Genomic DNA, 16,195 nt, shown 5'->3' on the forward strand with positions numbered 1-16,195 from the left:
TCAATTTTGGTTGCAGCATGAAAAAGTAAAATAGGAGGAAGGGATTTGATGCATGCAGAGATAGTTCAGTTTAATAGTGGCAACAATCTGCCAAATTCCCAATATTAATTGGCCATGTGTGTCTCCTCAGTTGAAAAGAGACTTTATCAGGAATGTGATTTATATAAAAGATTGCTGGTTTTATACCTCTTTATACAAAGCAGGCAATCTTGGCATAAATCATCATTAAAGCATTTAAACAATAAGTTGTTAACTCATAAAACAGTAAGTCAGCTTCCAGCACAAGCCAAAATCAGTCACTGTCAGGTTCTGATCACTTGGTAGGAGTCTCCAGGCAATTTCTCTCACATCTGCGCCTTAAAAATAGATTTATCTCAATGCATGGGGGATTTAGCTCAGATTGTCATTGGAAAGAGGTCCATTTCCAGGCCATTTTTATAGCAAAGTCATAGTCACACACAGGTGTAGGTTTTTTATTGGTTTATTGGCTTGACTTTTTCGGTTTTTGTTTTTTTCTTTTTTTTTTTTAGAGGAAATGTCACTGTTTTATTTTTCATGAGTATTGCACCATGGAGACCAAAGTATATGGGCTTCACCACTGCGCCTTCATTTGTAAGTTGTTCTGTGGCTCAGTATATGACTGTTCTTTACTACGTTGGCTTATGCAGCTTTTTCCTTTTCAATTTTCTTAGCATTACTTCCTACTGTACAGCTTAAGACTAAAAATAAAGAATAAAATGACAATAAAGGCTCCCAGGGAAAAACAAAAGGGAGGAAACATGAAAAGGACTTGAGAAGAAAAGGCTATGAAAGCACAAAGTACAAAGGAACCTAGAGTTGAAAAGATTATAGAATTAAGGGGGAAAATGTGCTAATGTAATCTTAAAAAAGGGGGGGAAATAATTTAAATGAAAAGCCATCAAAAGGAAGATAAAAAGGAGGAACATTAAAAAAAAAGGAGATATTTTTAGACAGCCTGTTTAACCTGAGGGGACCACCCTCAGGAAAGCCAGATGTAGTTTACTGAAATTATTATCCTAATAAAATATGTAACAGAACAGAGAGCACCATAAAAACACTTTTAATGGAGAACACAAAATGATCTTCTCCTTCCTTTTTGGCAACACCTTTGCTTTGAGCACAGTTTTTGTAAAGAGTACTGGCATTCCCAGCTTGTTAGTTCTCTGCCGAAACAATGCTCGTGCAGCTCATCCATACTTTTCTGCATCAAAAATCCACTTTTCCTACCTATAAAACATGGGTATTATTTCTGGGCTTGTTTCTCCCTGGGGCAAACACGTGTATTAAGGGCCAGTGGGGACCAGTCCTCAAGTCCTCTGCATGTGTAGAGAGCGATGGGGATGCAGCCCTGCAGAGTGAGAGCAGTGTCCCCAGCCCTGCCTGCCCCATTGCCCTTTCCCCAGGCTCATTCCAACAGGTAGCCTTATTTATGTGATGCTCTTAGCAGGGTTAAAATCAAATGGCCACTCTGAGGGCAGAAAGGCAGAATCAGTTCCGCTTGGTAAAACACAGTCATTAATTTTCTACATGATAATCTTTCATTACAGTGCTATATTAAAAGCTAAGAAATTTTTTTTTTCCCTTTCTTCATAGCCCTTACTTACAGAAACGCCTGCATTTCCCGAAATACTACATTTTTGCTGGAAATTACTATGTTTCTCTTAATTTCAGAAAAGAGTTGTCCTGAAAGACTAAAAAAAAATGTGTAACACCTCTGTTCAAATGATATCAATTCAAAAAAGTAAGAGAGTGAGTAGTCTTACTAGTTAAGTCTGCATTTCCCATTTCTTTTTACTGGGGCCATAGTATAGAGCAGTTGAAAGGGCAGTTAGATAAATTAACAAAAGAAACATTCATCAAGGACTAGTAACCACAAAGGTGCAAACTCAGTTTTTGGCTTTGGAAGCCAGTAAGTTAAGTCACTAAGACTAGTGAAAACCGAAATATCACATGGTTCTTGCCTTGATTTAATCTTGCTTTAAACCAGAGGGAGATGGCTTAGATGCACCGTTGCATGCATCTTGGCTTTTTAATGTTGTAAAGCCAGAAGACAAAGAACCCAAATTACCTTTTTAAAGTATTTGTCACGGGGATTTTGTTGGCATGTGTTGCATCAGGAGACACAGGTTGTCAACGCTAAACACACCATTAAGGGATGAGAATATGAAGCCTGTGTTTTGCACTGCCACACAGAGCTCTGTCTAGGTTAGAGAAGAAGGTCGTCTGTGGAGCAACTTCTCGTTAGGTCTGCACACGTGCAGGGAAAGGCACTGACAAGGAAGGTGGAAGGCCACAGAAATGTTCAGAAGTGGTGAGTGCAGTTCCCAGACAAGCTGGGCAGCTGCTTCTGACGTTCATGAAAACTTTCACACCAGGAGTTACACACAGCCAAATCCTATCAGTGGCTGACCTAATCATTGCTGGGGTGTGAATAAGGGAGGGGGAGAAAGGTAGAAATCAGGAGAGCTTAGGCAGCAAGGGAATTAAAGGTTAAAAATAGACCACTGTCAAGCTGTATTTGACCTTTCCCACATGCAAACTCCCAGTAGTTTAGAGCACTCAGGAGCAGGTATAAAACCCCATTTCTGCCCATGGTCTGGTGTTGAAGTTGGGTTACATCTCTGACAAACCCACGCCGATAAGCCCTGGGAATGACATTGCTGTCATCTAGGGAAGGGCACAAACACCTCCGTCATGTGTGGCACCACGTAACCAAGACGTGCAGCCAGACTAGAGCAGTAATGAAGACAAATCCCACAACCACACTTTGCCTGCCTTCTGGCCTGATATGTGTTTGAGTAAGATCACTTATCACATCCACTAGACAAAATGAGAGGTGTTTTGGGCAATTCTCAGGGATGGAAAAATGGTCTGCTGATCACAATTGAATCTTTGGTGAACTATTTGGCAGTATGCAGATAGGACTGAATGGGATGCAGAAGGCAAATTCTCCCAGAAGTGTTTTGGGAGCAGAAGGTAAAGGATCACAGAGAGAAAGCAATCAGAAGGTGTTGGCTGGTTTTCCAGTTCAGGACCCCAAGCCTGGGATTATACCTGAGCATGTGAGTCTATTAAGGTAGGACTGTGGCTCCCTCAGTTAAAAAAACCCAGTTCTGTCTATTGGCATCTGTATAATGATTCTGTGGAAATGAAAATACATGAAGCATTTCCCAAATGGTCATGCATATGGTCATGCTTGACTTCAAAGCTGAGCGCATTTCTATGACCTCTCTCTCCGCACTCTACTTTTCCCAAGGGAAGAAATTCTCCTATTCTTTTGCACCTTTCTTTATGTCCCTAATGTTAATGCCATTGTTCTTTAGCAACATATTCCCCTTTCTATAAGAAGTCTGAAAGCAAACTCCCATGCGAAGAATGGTGTCAATATTCCCCTCCACAACCTCCTTGTCTTTAAACAGTAAAATTGTTGGCACATGGCTCGGAATATGAATATTTGATCAAAATGAAGCTTCAGTGATTCCAGAAATTTCACGTCCCCAAGCATCTTTTTGGCAGATGGCCAGTAATCATCTACATTTTTTTCCATTTGGATCCACCTTGTTTCAGGTTTAATGCCCTTAGAATAGAACAACCATTATGGAAATTAGTTAGCAGCTGCTGTACATCAATGTTTAGAAAATTAATATTACCCACATTACAGAGCACAGAAGCTGAATTTTAATGAAGCATGGAAACCATAAGCAAATTGACCTTTCACCTCATCAGAGAAATAGTCAAACACTACTTTTTCTGAGAAAACTTACAATTTTCACCAGAATTCTCTGGATACTGTAACAAAAATACAGTATTTTCATTATAACAAAAGGAATTAAACGCTTCAGCAGATTAAAGATGACAATAGAATCTAAACTATTATATCTTCTTACTGCTAAGCTTTAGAAATATTTTCTCTTAGTTGTCTGACAGTGGAAATTACAATGCTTTATAATAACAGCTCTAGCACATGAAATGATCAGATATGTGCTGGGAAGAAAACTGATCTGAGCAGTCAGCTGAGGTTTGAGGTTTCCTCTGGCGTAGGAGCCCATACCAGGAAGGCAGCAGCATCAGTCCCTCACTGATTTTTTGTTTGCTGGCTTCTTTGCTTTGCAGCTTTTCATTACCATTTTCTTCTCCTTTTTACTGAACTCTCAAAAGTGTTCAATTCTGACCTTTGTAATTTAAATCATGTATCTTCTTTTATATTCTAAGACAGTTATAACTAGATCATAGGAAAAACAGACGGGGTGAATTTATTATACTCAAGCAATGTATCATGGACATTTTAATTTCAGCTAGCAGCATTTGGTTAATGCAGTTTTCTCTCCTTTAAAAAAGAAATTACAAAACCCACTAAGAAAAACTTGCAGGGTGTCTTTCTGCAAAGACTTTCTAAAAAGAATTTTATAGCCTTTTTAAAACACCATCCTAGTGTGTGTTTCTGTGTATGTGCTTGTGTGGTGTTGTGCATTTTGTAAACATGCATCAAGACTGCCAGTATAAATTTACCTTGAGGGTACATTCATTCTATAAACGGCAGCGAGTACAAGAAAGTCTTTCGATGGAAAATTATGCAGTTTCTAGAAGAACTATTTACTGGAGTACAAAGTTAGAGGAACAGGTCTGAATTCTGTAGTAGCCAAATACAGTTTTTTATTTACATTTATTTGGCAATAAAAAAGGTCTGAAACTCTCAAAAGTTAATAAATAGGAAATAAAAAAAGGCATCAGGAAGACATTACAAGGTTCAAATAACTGTACTATAAGCTGAGTCACCTGGCTGCAGCAGGAATGCTTGGTGTGTAGGGATTCAAATTAACAGAAGTTTGAAGGAATAAGAAGGTCTGCTTATCATTTCCCTCAGACACAATGCTGATTAGAAGGCTGCAGCAGAACCATAAAGTGCTATAAAATTACTTAAAGGTCATCGCATGTTGTAATAAACTGTAACCTAATTTCTTTTTTCTTGAATGCTGACATGAATCTGCTGAAACTAAAAAAGCAGGTAACTTTCTCAATTAATGTCAAAATGTTCCATTTTATTTTATAGGTTGTTTTACCCATTCTAAGTTGAAATGATGCTTTATTATGGCATCATTTTATGAGCCCAAAGAGACATTTTGACATTTAGCATAATCTTCCAGAAAATCAGTAGAGAAACGGTTACAAAAGATGTACTGAAACAAAGTGTAAGAAAGATTACATTATAAATAGGAGTGGTCAAAAAAGTGGTTTTGCCCACTTCAGATGTGGGGGCTGTATTTTCTCTCGCTTTCTCTATACTCTTCAGTACCGTCTTTGAAAAAAAAGGCAAGAAACTTGCAAGAGACCTTTTAAAAGCAATAAAAGTCCTTCTTCAGCCTTCATTTTTGTCTCGTTATTTTACCTGTAACTATTTGATGACAGTCTAGTGCAGAGGTATTATGGATTTAAACTGCAATTTATGGGCAGTCTCTGCTCCTTGCTGGGGCACTGTGGGTGAAGAGACGAGACATAAAGGGCTGAATAGTCTCATTTAAAGAGCCTCTTTCTCGTGGCCCTCTCTGTGACTGGGCACTCGAGCACCCCCATTCACGCCACCACAGTGCAAAGGCGGGAGGATGCTGGCAGCCCCTCTCCCTCCACTGGCCTTTGTACTGTACTTCTCTGCTGCTTCCTCACTCAGCTGTAATTCACTGCCGTGGCTCATGGGCAAGTAGAGATGACTGACTTACTCTGCTTTGGCTCTTTCAAGGACGTGGCCACACTGCCCTCCCCCTCCAGTCCCCTCCCTGGCTCCCAGCCACAGCTCCCAGCCACATGCCCTGCACGTCTCTGAAGCCAAGAGGTGTTTAAAAATACCCCATAAGGCTCATTGAAGCCTGATGCTTTAGGGATTGGCAGAGAATCAGTCCTTCCTAATTGAAAGTTTTAATTTACTTTTGAGCCACCCCTTAGGTCCCCGGAACAGTGCTGGTTTACTCTGTGTCTTCAGAAGGGCATTTCTCATTTTCCTGTGCCTACTAGAGACCTGAGAGCTGGAAGTGACTCTGGGAAGATGCTTTCTTCTGGAGGTAGAGGTTGGAGGAATAGATGGAAGGCAGTGGCAGCGGTCTGGAAATACCCCCAGGAATTAAGGGTTAAGCTCAGAAGGGGTCTTGCTGTCTTTGGATCTTCATCTCTCCTCACAGGCAAGGAAATGAGAGGTTGTACTTCATTAAGTATTAATCACTAAGTGCTGATGTCATGTCAGGGGTTTATGCTTTAACAGCAGCTGTTTCGTAGCAGCTCACAGTTGCCGAAGACCAAACAGTGGCTCCTGTCTGCCAATGGACATCAAATGTTTTAAAGCACAGGATGTGTGTGGAGCCAGCAGTCCAGAAGGGTGAGGGGAGAGGTGTAAGGAAAGGCCATTGCCAGTCCTGCCTGGGGGACCATGAACATCTGCTCAGTGCCAGAGGTGCCCTGTGCCATGTCGGGGGTTGGGAAGAGGTGCAGAGCAAGCCATGAGGGGCTGGACATCCTGGGGGACACTGAACATAGCTGACATGGTATCTGGGATCCCCATATAAACTGTGTGTTGCGCAGTGTTAGAAATAGGACCAAAACCTACAGTGTGAATGGTGAGTGGGCAAGGACAACCACCCAGAAAGGCCACCACTGGGGAGAACATGTGGAGCTCACACCCAGAACAATGTCACTCTTCTTGTACTAGGAAGGAGCAAGTGGAGATAGTACCATCCGACTTCTGCACACACTTTGGAGACCTGGAGCTCAAGTCAGCCAGGCAGGGGAAAAGTCTCCACCAGTCTCAGCACCACAGGAAGGGTACTTGACTGCTGGGGGGTTGGAGAGGGATGTGGTGGATCACCATCACCTCCCTCTGCCACGTACATGTTACTTGGGGTTTGGCATGGTGAGAGCATCTGGTCCCTGCATGCTTGTCAAACTGCCAGCAGCACTTTTCTTTGAGAATTCCAAAACTGCCAAGTGATACAGAGGGCAGTGGAATCATCATTTTGGACAAAGAAACTTTCTCTTGAGTGAATTACCTTTGGTTTCCCTGTAAACCTCAGGTATTTTCTGTTCTGGTGGTGCTTACTGGAAGTGCATGAAAATGCACTGATGGAACAGAAGGAGGGGGAAAAAAAGAGAGAAAAGAGGAAAAAAGAGGAAGGTGTGGGTGTTACACAGTGAAAAGGTGAATGTTAGAAGAGAGGGCATATAATTTGAGGTATAAGGCTGGAATCCCCATTGATCTAATGAGCCTCACAAGCTGCTTTCTCACCATGTGTTGAATCACCAGATCCCTTCCTGAGCACACCTTGTAATGCAGAGCCAGCTGGTTTTCATCCTGAATGATACGCCTGCAAAATCTCCAGTAGGCCTCATTAGCAGGGAGCTGCTAGCATGTGCAGACGTGTTGGATTGAACTGGTATTTCACAGGCACGTTTTTAATGTCCTTGCTATGATTGCAGCTGCAATTTGAAAAGATTATACCAAGTGACTGCAACTTTCTGTCTGCCCCAAGGGAGAGGGCAGCAGTCACAGGTCAGCCAGGACATGGGGGATTCCTGCTTTTCTGTGTTAAGAGGAAGGCAATATCCAAAGTGCCACTTTCATGAAGAACCCTGTGTCCAGTTTTCCTCCAGCCCTGATGCTGAACTGATCAATACTAAATCTAAATTATAACAATGGCCCTTGTGAAGCTTGCAAATGTTATGTCAACATCTCTTAATAGCTTTGGCTTTCTGAGTAGCCTTATTAACTGCAACCTGCTTCTGCTTTTCTCTTAACTACTTCCACCTAAGGAACTGCATCTCTAACAGTACTGACCACTTCTTCCATCCTTCTTGCTCTCTTCTGCCAGTGGTGGCTTCTGTGCTGTTGGTTCCTGTCATGAGAGCTCTCCGACAAGGACATGCGAGAAAAAAAAAGAGGGAAGAAAACAAAATTAATTCCCCTGCCTATTCTCCCCCTCCCTGCAACTGATGAACCAAAGAAAGAAATAATTGCTACTCTCTTTTAATAACACCACGTTTACAGAAATTTCCATAAAGATGATTCAGAAAGGAATGCATGGATTTCTTCTCTGTGGGGTGTCAAAACCGGTTTGCATTGTTCTGTAATGTAATGTTATTAGTGCTCCATCTAATTTATATTTGCATTTCCCTGTCTCCAGGGCAAATTTTTACAACTCACTTGCAAAGTACTAAACGAAGAAGTGCTGCAGTGCTAAAGAACATTTTCTAGCAAGCTTTCAAGCCATTCATTAATTGCCAAGGGGCCAAAGCTGAAAGGTGTTGAAGGACTCCAAAGAAACATTGGGTTTTCTCCATCCTCATGTGGAGTGCAGAGCACTGCAGAAGTGTTTGATCATTACGGCTATAACATGGAAAGTGGAAATGAACGGACTCTGTGTCTGCAGCCTGAATTTGCTGTAAATGGGAAGGGATATCTCCCTGCTTACCACTGGGAAGGAAGTTGAAAGTGGAACAGAGGCAGGTGAAAGATGAGTGACAGCTGGAGAATCACCATTTTTCTGAGATGTCTCATTGCCAGAGCATGTGTCACATCTGTGTGTACGGCAGGATAGTTTAGGCAAACAAGCTTTCATCAACTGAGTATTTACAAACTCTAAACTGTACGAATTCTAATTATAGCAGAGTTTCTCCTGCCAGTTACTGTGTAGGCACAGGGTCTCTATCCCAACAGAGCAATACAGGGAAGATAGGAAACAATATTAATGTTATTAATGAATTATTCTGAAGTAGCTGTAAACTCTCCTTTATGTGCACTGGGAAACAGATGCAAAGAGATGTAAATAACTTGCTCAAAAGTCAGATGGGAAGTGAGTGGCAGTGGGGAGGAGGACATGAATCCCATGGATCTTAGTCACATTCTTTACGCTCAAATCATTTTCCACTTTACAGATATCAACTGTGTAAAAAGTATAAATATCTGTACATAAAATCCCCTACATAAATTAAACACCACCAGGTGGATTCTTAATTCTGAGAAGAATGGTATGGTATTTCAAGAATTTGCCCAGCACCTCAAGTCAAGCTAATTTGGGTATAACAACAAAAGCTGCAGACACACCTGAATAGTCACCAAAGGACAATGGTTACTTTCTTCTTCCAGAAAAAAGCTCAGGCTTCACAACCCATAGAAGAAAAAAATGTACTAAAAATCACCAGGGCTGGGAGAGAAAGAAACATAATGTGAGGTTTCTGCTGTAAATACCTGATCAAAAGGCAAGAAAAGAAGAAAGCAGCAGCTTCCTAACCTTTCTGGGCAGCAGAAAATTGTGATGATTTCTGTGCCTGTGATGCCAAGGTGGCTGTTTTTCTTTCTAACAAGTGAGTATTATAGTCCAATTAAAACAGGATAAACTTGTTCCACCTGTTCTTTAATGTCAATAACTCGAGACTGCAGTTTATGGAAACCCCATTCACATAATGGGGAAGCTGCACCTGCTTAAACATCAGGTCTTAATTTGGATGAGAATCTTTATGGATGCACCTCAGATTCTTTTTCATTAAGATGACTCTGCATGCTTCACTGGGTGCTAACCTTTCAGATATATTTGCAAAGCAGAAAAATGTAATATTTCAAGACTTAACTGTGTGTCCTAGGAACTCAAGCTTTATGTTTATTTTAAGAAAACCCATAATTAATTAAAGGTAAGGAGTCAGAATCATGTAATTTTCTTAATAGGGATTCAAAACAGAGGATGAGCCAAAATTTCATGTTGGAGTAACAATTATGTCTGTCAAAGAAAAAAAAAAAGGTTTCTCCACTCCCCATTGTATTTGGCCCATCCTTTCTGTTCTGGGGTGAGGGTGTAATTTGTAGAAGCAATCTTCAGCAAATCCAGCAAATATCATTTGCAAAAATCACGCCAAGTTAAAAACAGAAACTAATTTCCACTTCAGCAGCTTGAAGTTTAGGTCAGAGGTGAAGCAATGCAGACACTTGTGTTTATAAATATTATTGAGCTCTAACACATAATGAAAGTTGTATTCTAAAACTGAGATAAACACTAGTCAAAGGAATGTCCTTTTATGTAACTGTTTGGACTCCAAAAATAATGAGAATAGCTTTCACAGTGGAAAAGAACATCCATCTCAGGGCTGGCCTCTCCCTTTTTTCACTCCTCCACAGATCCACCTCTTTCTGTTCCTCTGGCTTTGGTATTCAGCAAGCAATTTTGTCTTTGGCAGGAAGGTTTCTGCATGCTGGTGATAAAAGTCTTGCCACTCACAAGACTGAGATTCTTCATAAGGAAGAAAAACCTTATACAGCATCCTCATAAATGATGTTTCTATATACTGGGATCCTAAGGGCAATGGAGACTATATATGCCTTATAACATTTAGGACCAAGTCCCTGAGATAAGAATTTCATAGCTGGGCCATGTTTTCAAGAGGAAGATCAGAAACTGACAGTAAAGCATGGAAACTGACCTTCAGCTCAACATTTACAGTTTCTGCAAGCTGGGTACCTGCAGGCTTTGATTATGACTTTCAGTAGACCCAAATTCTGGCTCTGCATGAAGGGTGCCTAAATGAATTCCTGAGGATCATGTACCTGGCAAGATGAAGGACCATATGCACTTCTTCTGATTCACCTCCCTGGCTGCAGGTATGTCCCCCATGTTCTTTGAGGGCTTTCTTTTCTCCAATATTTGCTCCAGGTACAAACCTGAGGTTCTGTCTCAGAAAAGACCCTCACTAAGGTCTTTTCTTGCTAAGCTGATCAAACAGACACCACACAAAGAATTTTTTCTGGTTGAGTCATGTGCAGAGGTTTCCATGCTCTTCCTCTGCCTCAGTGCAGTACCTGCTCGCTGAGTTTGGACCAGTCTTGAGTGGTACCTTGAGCTAATGCTGCACTCAGAAGGGGAAAAATCCCCTGATGTGATGCTTTCAGCTGCATAGAAACAAGGAACTGGTGTCTGGCAGTAATACCCAGTACCCTCACTCCTACTGCCTCAGTGGCTGACTAGAGCCATGGACATCTGGGACACTGTAGATTGGTCAAATCAGTGTTTGTTACAGGCATTCTGCCCTTTCAGGTTAGAAAGGGTGAGCAAACATTTGCAAATGAATCCCCTACAGACCCTAGTCTAGACAAAGCCAGTGAATGGGTGTTCAAGTTGGATTTGGAGGATTTGGCAACCAGCCAGGCTACTTCTTCCCTATTTGTAGCAAGCTGTTAAAAACAGGATAAAGTTCAGGAGGCTCAGATCTGCCCTTCAAAAAAATCCATATAATTGAGGAGTTTCTCTCACTGACACGTTTCTATTTCTGTTGTCAAAAGGAAAGAAAAACTAATAATGTTGGGGTTTAATAACAGAATATCCCTGACATACAGAAGGTCTTTAGATTTTGATTGGGAGATTACAAGGTAGGCTGCTGTTACCTGTGTGTAGTAAATGGTGCACCGTGAAATCATAACTGAAGGGCTGAGGTGCAGGTCAGACATGCCACAAATAAAAACATAAAAGAGGGGGAGAGCTATAATATCTTTCATTTCTCTTTCACCCTGCAGGGATTTAGGAACAGTAATAAGTAAGTAGGTTTACAGCTGTCCACAGCTGAGGGGTTTTTGAACACCAATATTTTACAGACATGATAAGTTTAGGACCAGGGTTTCTTAATGATCACAACCGGTCCAAATTTCAGCCTTAGTATCTCAACAGAAGTTCACAATTACGTCTAAAACACCAACAAGAATGAAAGTGGTAAAATACCCATTATAGGATCTGATTTGCTGCCTTGCATCCTTGTTATTGGTGGCAGGCAAAAACAAACAAAAAAAGTACCCATCTTAATATGGAAGTTCAGTGCTATAAATAACCATTCCCTGTGAGATCTTTGAAAGATATGCATTCAGTTTACTGAAAAAAACCCCCATATTTTTCTTTCTGTCACCAGAGTAGAGACAATATAGCTACACATGAACATACTGCAATCTGACTCAAACACTTCCCTGGAGAATTTTCAGTTAAGTTTTTATTTTACAATTTTTATAGTCAGCAATGATACTTAAAACACAGAAATAACACAGTTTAACTTGAAGTTATCAGGCTGAATCTCCACTCTCGATCAAAAACTCCTGAACTGACTTTTAAAATGAGTGAATTCATACAGCATTTATGGTGCAGGAATATGTAGGGACTGTTTGGATGTCATTTTTATAAGGACACTTCTTATAGTACCTGAAGCTGCTATAAATTGAATTATGGAATATGAAAGTCCTTAAGGTTTATGGCAGAGTTTGTGACTGCTGAAATGAAGACAAAGAACCTGAGGTAACAGGTGTGTCAGCAGCACAGAGGCTAAGTATGATTCATTTTGTTGTAAAATTAAAACACAGTATTTTCTGTGAATATTTGAATTCCATTCCGGTGAGTAAATACTGGTTTTCTATTAATTCATACTGAATGAGATACTTTGCCTCTTTGATGTTGAATAGACTATATTGCACTATAAAGTTTTAGTGCTGTTATTTCTTTTACCACTAATACTTTTACAGTTTCACAGCTATTACACTGCCATTCTCCTTGGCCTTGAAAATATGTTCTGTGCAGTGATCCCACAGAATCTGTTTATGCATTTCACTCTTCTGAGTTTGTTCATTAGAGCAGTAATTACTTGCAGGAGCAGAGCTTGCCTTTTCAGGTTCTAAAACATGCTACTCTACTCTAATTAGGTTCTTTGAAGCCACCACATCCTGTAAATAATTCAAACATATCTGATTCATGCAAACACGTCCAAATGACCTGTAAATGTAATTTCATACAGAACAGACACTGGGATACCAATTCCTAGATTTCTGCCTCTTCTGAGGTGCTGGGATGAAACAGGAGTTGCTATTGTACTGGGATCTTTTGGGGTCAAGAAGTGGCCTGGTGTCCCAGGCTCCTCCATGCCAGCATCAGGCAAGGTCCAGCTTCAGCTTCAGCAGCAGGACAGCAACTTGATATCCATGGAATCACACAGTAAGGTGCGTTGGGAGTGATCCACAAGGATCATGGAGTCCAGCTCCCAGCCCTGCACAGCACCATCCCCAAGAGTCACACCCTGTGCCTGAGAGCATTGTCCAAATGCTTTTTGAGCTCTGTCAGGCTGGTGTTGTGATCACTGCCCTGGGGAGCCCATTCCAGTGTCCTTCTGGAAGAAGAAACTTTTTCTAATATCCAATCTAAACCTTACCTGACACAACTTCAGGCCATTCCCTCACATCCTGTCACTGGTCACTACAGGGAAGAGATCAGTGTCTGCCCCTCCTCTTCCCTCGTGAGCAAGCTGCAGACTGTAATGAGGTCTCCCCTCAGTCTCCTCTTCTCCAGGCTGAACAGACCAAGTGTCCTCAGCTGCTCCTCATAAGGCTTCCCCTCAAGGCCCTTCACCATCTTTGTTGCCCTCCTTTGGATGGTCTGTAGTGTCTTAATGTCTGTCTTATATTGTGGCACCCAGACCTGCCCCCAGAACTCAAGGTGAGGCCACCCCAGTGCAGAGCAGAGTGGGACAATCCCCTCCCTTGCCCGGTGGCGATGCTGTGCCTGATGCTCCCCAGGACACCCCAGGTTGGCCCTCCTGGCTGCCAGGGCATTGCTGACTTACATTCAACCTGCCATCAACCAGGACCCCCAGGTCCCTTTCCATGGCACTGCTCTCCAGCATCTTGCTCTCCAGTCTGTTTGTTCATCTAGGGTTATCAAGTCCCAGGTGTAGAATCTGGAACTTCCCCTTGTTGGACTTCCTATGGTTAGTGATTGCCCAGTCCTCTATTTGTTGATGTCTGTCTGCAGGGCCTCCCTGCCTTTGAGGGAGACAACAGCTCCTCCCAGTTTTGTTTCCTCTGTGAACTTGATAAGTATCCCTTCCAGTCCTGTGTCCCAGTCATTTGCTAGTATGGATGCATTTGTCAAGCCAGAAGCTTAGCTGAAGTTTTGCAAAAGGCTTTGGTCTGTGGTGGATAAGGAGAGGAGCCAACTTTGGACACTTGAAGAAGTGAGGTCAAGACAAGTGTCAGCTGAATGATAAATATGATGGCTGATACTGCATTTAGTCACCACAGGAAGAGGTATTTACTTTCAAAATAAAATTGGAGAGATATTTAACGTTGGTGAACACAGTGCCTCTGAAAGACACCGCAATGGAAACTCTGGCTTACCCCTACCCCCAAACAAATGCACCAAAGGTACCAGTAAAATAATGCAAAAGTAGCAGCCAGACCAATCCAGCAGTGTGCTGCCCACTGACCCTGGAGCAACTTCAAAGCCATAAAAGTTGCTCACTTCTACGGCCCACCTAATCTCTGACTTGTCCATTTAAGAGGTGCTTTTGAAGATTACAGTAGTGTTTTGTTGTTGTTGTGGGATCTCTCTGTTCTCCCCAACCCCTCCCCTTTTTTTTTTCTTTTCTTCAAGCCAATTCCTGCACCAGTAGGAAGCAAGCAATCCCATTTCTCACACAGCACTAAAATATCCACGGAAAATAATTTGTTGTTAACATCGACTTAGGCTACAGTTGAATACCCAAACATGAACACCACCTGCTTGTCTTTCATGTTAAGGGGACCATTCACATGCTCCCAGATATATGTTTTTAACTGTCTCAGTGGATCTGTTCCACTGAAGCAGAAGATCTTAAAGATCTGCCTCAAAGATCTTGATTCAAACATGCCTTTTCTACTTGCTTCTTTAATGCTAAACAGCAGCTCCTTGAGAAGGCAAGGAAGTCCAAGCAGGGGTGATATCTTCTAGATATTAAAAGTGAGTATAGAAAAGTATCAAAAACCATAAAATGAAACAAATTACAGAAATTCTGATACATTGTTCATAATGAAAAGAGAAATGTGATAGCTTAAGATACTTTATGAAAATGTTTAAAAAATTGGATGGAATACTTGCATTAAAATTACAACTTGATTTTTAATTCTATTGACACAGTTTCATTATTTAGACATTTCTAAGCATTTACCTTAGAAATATTTTGTGGTCATGTCTTCTGAAGCCACGCTGAAACCCATTGCAGGGCTGGTGCTGATACCTTTTAACTCAACAGCAGGGATCTCAGCAGCAGTAGATGTCTGAGCATGTTAGGATATGCTTTAAATAATCAAAGTTTAAGAGAGTACACTTGCACAAAACAACAGTAGAGTTTTTCATTAGAAAGATAACCCTAACAAGACAAAAGAAATTTAGTCATTAGATTTTGGAAAAGAGATAAAATGTTCCTGTACATTCTATAAGGACCCTTCTGATTTTCTTCTGTGACCTCTTTTCAAGCTCTAGCCAAGTTGCCTTGTGACCGTCTCTATGAGCTTGAGGACAGACAAAAAAGTGCCCATTAAGAGCTACCTACCACACAAATGCACAAGAGCTATGAAATGCATTTATTGGACTAGTTTTTATAACTCAAAGCCAATCTATTTTGTTCAGCTTCATTATGAAAAGGACAGCTGAAGCACACGGCTATACAAGAAATTCTTACTACTTGCCTCATCAACAAAATCACAGGACAGATGGGATTTTGTGACCTTCCAATTATATCCTAAAACTCTCCTTTCACTCAGTCCAACCTGCATGCATGTGCCCACATCTGTGACCTTGGGAATAGCTGGGGAATTTGCCACTGTGTGTGTGCTTTCACTTCTGCTGTGCTATGGGGCTGGATGCTGCTGTGTGCACCAGCCATGCTCACCACAAGGAGGGATAAGAAAGATTTTACTAAGGGTTATGAAATTGTTGTGCGGTTGGATCCTATAACCTTGAAGGTAAGAGCTCTCCCTGCTCCACTATCAGAAATACACTGGTTGGCACAATTAGTACTCTACAGAAAGAAAGGTTGCAGTAGAATCAAGCAGTCCAAACCTAATATCTTAGAAATCCTGGAGTCATCTGTTTAAAATCAGCTGTGTTTAAGGAACAGGTGAAATACAAATTATTTTAAGATGAAACTGACCTATAACTGCAGTATACCACTTTGCCATTTTCTCTTAAACAAATAAAACCCCCAAGTACATAATGTTGTAAAATAGTGGGAATTTAGTCTGATAAATTATTAAAAACAGCTAAACAGATAATGAAGAGCAATACATGAATGATCTACATTTCAAAAGCCAAAATACAGCTGTGCTGTATTTCTTACAATTAGTTTTGCTGTCATGCTCATCCTG

At 41.2% G+C, this 16,195-nt stretch overlaps 1 long non-coding RNA gene across 2 annotated transcripts in view; it reads left to right on the plus strand.

Moving 5' to 3' along the window:
• Nucleotides 1-10,230: 10,230 nt before the first annotated feature.
• The window catches only part of LOC116443552, a 34,872-nt gene continuing 28,907 nt past the window's right edge, over nucleotides 10,231-16,195 (plus strand). For both annotated transcript variants that reach the window (XR_004239967.1, XR_004239966.1), the window contains exon 1: nucleotides 10,231-10,648. This is a non-coding gene — a long non-coding RNA (uncharacterized LOC116443552). The remainder of the gene's footprint in view (nucleotides 10,649-16,195) is intronic.

The sequence above is a fragment of the Corvus moneduloides genome, chromosome 4 (assembly GCF_009650955.1).
Source record: "Corvus moneduloides isolate bCorMon1 chromosome 4, bCorMon1.pri, whole genome shotgun sequence".
Classification (NCBI taxonomy): domain Eukaryota; kingdom Metazoa; phylum Chordata; class Aves; order Passeriformes; family Corvidae; genus Corvus; species Corvus moneduloides.